Raw genomic sequence first — 7216 nt, 5'->3', positions numbered from 1 at the left:
AAGTTTATTCAAATGTGCTCATTGTTTTGGCAGCAATGCTTTCAAATCATGCAGTTTCAATTGACTGTTTGCTGCCCCATTGCCCTCTTAGTTACTGTTGCTGTGGCTGTCAAGCTTTCCATTCCAAAGCACTGATAACTGTGGTCACTTGGTAACTTTGTTTCTAGCGACTTTTCAGACCCTCTTTGCAATTTAATTTCTAAACAGCAACAAATTTAGCAACTTATTGAGACGATAGACTGTATATAAAAATGGACATAATGACAGCTCCCACAAAGTGTAACTTTTCAGGCTTGATCACCCCTGGTGTCTGACTGCAGTAGTCTATAGGTCATAAAGCCTACCCCTTTATGTTACTGAATGGACATTGGCTAAACTAGTGCAGTAGAACAGAGTACTGACAACAGAAGTTCAAAATGCTCGGGTGTCATGTGACACATGGAGGCTTTGAATAGTTCCCGGAAGTGTCTGGAGGGCCATTTGAATCTGCGTTTTTATAACCCGCTTCGAAATAGTTCCTCCAGCACCCAGTAATCCTATTGTAAGTTACCAATATACAATAACAAGATTATATATATAACAACATAATAAGAAATAATATAATACAGTTGTGTAACAATGCCAGTGTTTAGAATAATTCCCTATTAAGCCTAGTATGTTTCATTTTTCTAAATGACTTACTCTGTTTAAATCTCATCCAGGTCTTTCAGCTTCCCTCCCTTTGCCTTAAATCGAAAATCAGCTGAGCTGAAACATAATTAAGACAAATGGAGTCAACAGAATCACAAAGCTAAACATTCACCCTTAAATTACGTTTCTGTTTACAGTAATGTTTTTACATTATTTATTAGTCTCAAATATGCACTCCTTATCCATATTAATACTAATATATCACAAAATACCACTCTGCTATCAAGCACCATGTTATCTTTGACAGAGCTGACATGTAACTCACTCTGAGCTGTAAAATAAATCACACAAGCCTTTTCTTCACTTTAACTCCCCAATCTTCGATGAAATTATTAAAGAGCAGGACATTTTGAATTGACAGGCTGTTAGCGGCTAACGAAATGTGTTCAGTATATACAGTACAGTGTACAAATGTTAGCTTACTCTGTAAACATATGTTATTACTTCGTAAATCTACTAAATTTAGCGGCAGATAATCCAATATCATGCTTTAATGCACATGTTAATTTAGCTAAGATATGCTGATAATATAAAAAACGATTCTTTACACGTCTTACCCTGTTAAAGCCCATCACAAATGTCTTCTCTGCTGCAACTCTGCTAGCAATTAATGCTACTTCCGGGAACTATTGAGATGCTCCACGTTCCACCATTGTTGTGAAAAACGGTCCATTGGAGCGAAAGGAGATGACGCGACTCTCTTAAAGGGCTCTGGGCCAAACTAAAAAATCAAAGTAGACACCTAATACATTTTTCCCAAAGATGGCTTCGTTCACTGAAGGTAGTTCTGATCACCCTGATGTTCGTTCAAGTGATCGTTGTTATGACAAGTTTGGTTATAATGCCTTAATAAATTCTACAAATTTTTCCGCCATGACTGACAGCTATGTGTGCCAATCCATGTGCTTGCATTCAGTGAGGTTGCTGGTTGGACAGGTGTTTTGGTGGGAACTCCCTCACAGCAGATATCGCTACAGCGCAGACTCCAGACATCACCATTGCAAGATGGCCCATCTCTGATATTTTTACTTCACTTAAGCATAACAAGGGTAAGAGGGGGTGTCTCGTTCAGCTTTTTTCAGTCTATGATTGAGACCAGCAGGAAAAAAGAGAAATATATTGTAATTCATGCATGCTGTTCAAACAAGTCCAGTTCCCGGCTGTTTTGCCATCAGTGTCTCTCTCCTCTTGTGCCATGCAGGACTGACAGGAGAAGAAGAGCGCCACTCGCAGTGGGAGTTAATCTCTGTTAGTTTCTGTGGTTAAAGGCACTAACACACTTAACCAGCGGTCGGCCGTCAGTCAGTGTTGGTTCGCTGTGGTGTATCTCACAGTGTTGGCCCTCTTTGGCGTTAGCATTGTTCTCCAACTCTTTTTCAATAATTCTTTTTTCGCTAAGTGGCTAGCATGGGGGCAGCCTCTAGCTTACCTAGAGTATGTGCCCCATATACCAAGGCCTTTGCAGCGGCCTAGGTTCGATTCCAGCCTGTGGCCCTTTGCTGCGTGTCATTACCCGTCTCTCTCCCACATTTCCTGTCATTCTACAGTTGTCCTATCAATAAAGGGAAAAAATCCACCAAAAATAATCTTAAAAAACAAAACAAAGGCTAGCACTAGCTTCAAATGTCACTAGATGATAGCATTAAATTGCTCCCATGAAAAATCCTCAACAAAGAATTTATATGCAATGAGAGCTATGGGGCTTAGAATACAGTGCAGCACTTTCTTGAACTTCCAATGCAAAGAGCGAGAGCTTCACCTTAGTCAAAGAAACTCACTACAATTGAATTCCCACCATGAGTAGCAGTCCTCTTCTGTCCGTCACACACCTACTGCAGAGCACAAGAAAGAGAGGAAGAGAGACTTTGCATTGATGGCGAAAAAGCCATGGACTGCAACTTCTCTGAGCAGCATGCATGGTAATGAATAGCACTATATTTCTCTTCTTCTCCACTAAATTTGTTGCTTGTCGCTTTTTAGAAATTAAGTTGCCAAGAGGGTCTGAAAAATCACCCAATATAGCAACAAACTCGGCAAGTTGGCAACACTGCAAGTTGGCTTTTTTTCTGTCAATTCAGCATGTTGAATCTGAGCCCATCGGTGAATGAAATCACTCTGACTGGCAGTTCAGTTTAGCATACCAGAGACACAGAAGTGACGAAAGAAAACCAAATGCTGAAGTCAAGAGGGAGTGAGATCGGGGAGCCAAGTTGCTCACCTAGTATGGCGCCCCACAACAAAGGTTGTATTCTATTTTCTTTTTTTTTTAACCTGTCCTGTTCGGCAGCTTAGGCATGCAGTACGAGAGGTCTGGATGCCTTGAGGTGCAATAACAGATTTGCTCTGCAAAGGAGGAGTCTGACATACTTCTTCCTGTTGCAGTCCGTACTGAGATTTATTGGCAATGCTACCGGACAGCACAACGTTAGAGTGGATAGGAAGAGAGAAAAGAGAGAGGTTGGGGGACACAGAGGGGAGGGGAAGACACAAGAGACAACAAAAACAACAGCAACAATAACAACAACAACGACAATGAAAACGATGACAACAATGCTAATTACAATAATGACAGCTGCAAGTATTTACAACAGTATTAACGGTGGAAGCAGGCAGGAAATGAGTAAAAAAAGAAGAGGAAAAGAAAAAAAAAAGTAAGTAATGTACTATGTTAATGTAATAACAGGCGTGGAACGCATCTGCTGGTTGGCCTGTCGGTTGTAGTCCTTGCAATGTGTGCCTATGCAACTTTTTGGCTGAGACAAGGCAACATGAAGCAACAGAGCAGGGGGCCCTCGCAGGGCTGCCAACTTTTCAGAAAAGTTTGGAGTGAGATTTGGAATGGTGTTTTTTGGTGGTGGTGGTGGTGGTGCTGCGTGTGTGAATGTGTCGTGCAGCATTTTTTTTCCTTACAAAAAGCATGACATAGCCTGGCTTATTTTGTGTAAAAGTTTTGATAAAAAAAAGTCTTTATTCTTTCTAGCGTTACAACAACAAATAAAAACGTATTATTCATACACAGATCTGCATTAAAAAACATTATGACCTTAGTGAATGTCAAACTGCACTTACTGAACTAAAAGTGAATTATGCCTTAACCGAAACGCAATAACTGTAGGCCTACTTTATGTTACACTGGGGCAAACAGGTGTGTTGTGTGTGAAAACAGCATAACTTATTCTACAGCCCACCACCACTCCCAGTTAGAGAATGGGTAAAATCAAAGCAAGGCAGATAGACTGGGGCACCAGGCCGCCAAATCACTAAATCCACTCCTGATAAAAACGGAAGCAACAAAGCGCAGATGGATGAGAGATGGAGCGATGCGTCATGATATTTATAACGAATTCCATCTCAAGACTGAGAGAAAGTGATATTAAAACAAAGTCTTCTGTGGAAATCTGAAGAAGTCACTTTCCCTGCTAACTATTCAGACGCTGTGAGGAAAAACTCTGCTGTCTGTCTCTGTCTCTGTTACTGTGCTGGGCTGTCAGTCTGCTGCAATCTATCGATCAGCTGTGTGATCAGCAAAATATGTAAGGCATATTGTTTTCATTAGTGCCTTCTGTTTTTTGTCAGTGGTTGAACATAGTAAAATTAATTTCTTGGGTTCAGTTACTTTGGTTCGGACAGGAATGTGCGGCCTGAGTTGCTCTAGTATCCAAATGCGCACACACCTGGCGCACAGTCTGTATTCAGGCAAGTTTTATAAAAACAAAACTATTTCTGTGCATTTTTTAGTATTAACTCTCTAACCAGCTGCTGCATGTCGGATGTTTAGTAAAACACAGGACAAAAAGTGAAATTTTTGGAGCGGTCAAATTTCCCTATTTCGTATAGCCCAGGAGTAGGCAACCTGTGGCTCTAGAGCCACATGCGGCTCTTTAGCCCCTCTCCAGTGGCTCCTGTGTCTCTGACTAAAAATTAAATGGAAATGAATGGCGATTATTTTTTTAAAAGATTTTCATTCAGTTTTTCAATTGCAAAAATGTGTAGCCTGTACACAGAGTATGAAAATGTATTAGCATTTCATTAACTAAAATATGCATCATATTTCTGTGGCCTTGGTGCCTTTTCTGCTTAATTTTGCCAAATTTCAAAAGCGGTGGACGCTCCTGAATCAAAAAAGCTTGACTAGCTATGGATTCCAAATCCAAGATAGGAGAAGTCTCAGAGGAAAATGGAGAAGTTAATAATGCATATAGATAATAATAATAATAATAATAATAATAATAATAATAATAATAATAATAATAATAATAATAATAATAGTGCATGAATAGATCTTTTAATTTTTACCACCAACACTGCAAAGTTAATGTAACAAAAAATAATAAATAGTAGTAAAACATATTAATGAATGCTCATATAGACCCATTCATAATATTGATAAGCTAGTTTGACGATGTGTTGTGTTACCTGCGGCTCCAGACAGATTTTTTTTGTTTGTTTTGGGCCAGAAATGGCTCTTTTGATAGTAAAGGTTGCCGACCCCTGGTATAACCTATTGGTTCAGACATGACCCCCGGTTCCCCATGGAGACCACGTGCATGGCCCAGGGCTCTAAATCGGGAGTAATACGGGAGAAATGTCATGCCGGGAGGACACCGAGAGAGGGCTGCATGAAACAGGAATCTCCCGTGAATTCGGGAGGGTTTGCGGTATGGCTGTGACCACAGACTATATGGCTATGACACGCTAGTCATGCACGCTGGCTCTCCAGCTCATTGTGGTGTTGATGTGTAAAGTAACAGGTCCTGCTGACAGGTGAGAAAAGGTCCAGGAAGGTAGCCAAACAAGCCATAGCCTTGCGGATGTATATAACCTTTGTTAATTTTTATGTCACATTTAGGAACCAATACCTGGCGTTAAGTAGGCTACTCGGTTCTAATTTGGAACAGAGTTTCGGATGCCAACCCTACTAGTCAGGCAGATTTGATAGGCAGATCTGAAAAGTAAAAGTAGCAAATCCATTTTTAAAAATTCTAAAGAAAGTCCAAACGATATTGCTGGTGACTTGACCGGCCCTCTTCATGAGTTCCTACAAGTTTTTTTCTTGTTTTGGATTTGATGGAGTGGGAAATAGGGGGTGTGGTGTGAGAGCGTGTGAAAGACGGTGGATGCGTGTGTCTCACTCTCATTGCGTGAGAGTTGGCAGCTCTGCTTTCGTCACTGCAAGTTTCTGATGTTGGTTTGGTGTGTCTGGGCCTAAAGTGAAGCTCTTACTATCTGAATTGGGAGTGCAAGACAGTGGTTCGTTATAGTATAACCTCCATCGCTATGCCATTGAAATGTTTTGTTGATGATTTTCTGTCGAATCTAATTTAGCAATGTTTTAATGCTTTTATGTGAAGATATCACTAATATGCAAATGAGCACATGATGTTATGTAAGCACCGTTCCTATGGTGGCAAGCTTATATACACTGGTCAACTTTAACTATAAAATGACAGGATGTTTTTCCTTTTTATCTCTACTAGTTACCAGTGAACAACCATGTGTCAACCAAAAATATATTTATTGACACATATCGATTCTGAATATTTGAAATGGTTTCAAAACTCATTTTCCGCAGTATCAATACTATCGGTACTTCCTTCTTGCTCTCTCTTCTCTTCAACAGAGAGCTGACACACACACACACACACACCACTGCAGGGTCCTAAGACTTTCTATTTTGTTATACAGATCTCTGTCAAAACTGGAGACCTCTTTGTCTTGTCCTTGTCTGCTCCTCTCACCTGTGGGCTCCATTTTGGAACTTTTTTTTTTTGCCTTATTTGCTCTCTTCAAGATCCAGCTTCCAGAAATACAATGTCTCCTACCACTGCTACACAGACAATACTCAGCTATTCCTCCCAGTAGAACCAGATGATAACAAGAACAACACAGTTAGGTCCCTCCTTGACTGCCTCCAGTATATAAAAATCTTGGAGGGCAAAAAACTGTCTTTAATCAAATAAGTGAGACCGAAGTGGTCATATTTAGTCCCTCCAACTCCTCCCGGGGCATAGTTAACCACTTTAGGCCCCTGATGCCTAATCTTTATGCCCATTCCAGAAATCTTGGTGTCATCTTCAATCCACCTTTGAAATTTGACTAACAAAATCACACTGCTGTGAAAGGTTGCTTTTTAAAGCCAACAAACATCGCCAAACTGTGAATATTCTATTTCCTCGTTGAGAAAAAAAAAGTGGCAAAGTGTCATGGTGGCCTCTGGCAGCACTACACCTCTGTTAATAACCATCCACTTTTCAGCTGAAATGGCAACTCTTATTGACAGATTTGATCAGCTGTAGGTGCTAATCAACCCTTTGGGCCCACTTTGATATTGCACACACTGGTATCGCTCTAGCACAAATTGTGCTTTTCAAAATCAAGCTTTAAAAAATATTATTTTTCTATTTTCATTCAGCTGATTTTCTCACTAATCATAAATATCAAATGTTCATTCAATTCAACCCTTTAAATGCCAGGTTTTTTTCATGATACCACGATGTTCTTCAATGGAGAAAGAAAGACAAAAACA

The sequence above is a fragment of the Plectropomus leopardus genome, chromosome 4 (assembly GCF_026936395.1).
Source record: "Plectropomus leopardus strain MGB_pleo_1.0 chromosome 4, ASM2693639v1, whole genome shotgun sequence".
Lineage (NCBI taxonomy): Eukaryota > Metazoa > Chordata > Actinopteri > Perciformes > Serranidae > Plectropomus > Plectropomus leopardus.
The sequence above is the reverse complement of the archived record's forward strand: the minus strand, read 5'-3'. Positions refer to the sequence as shown.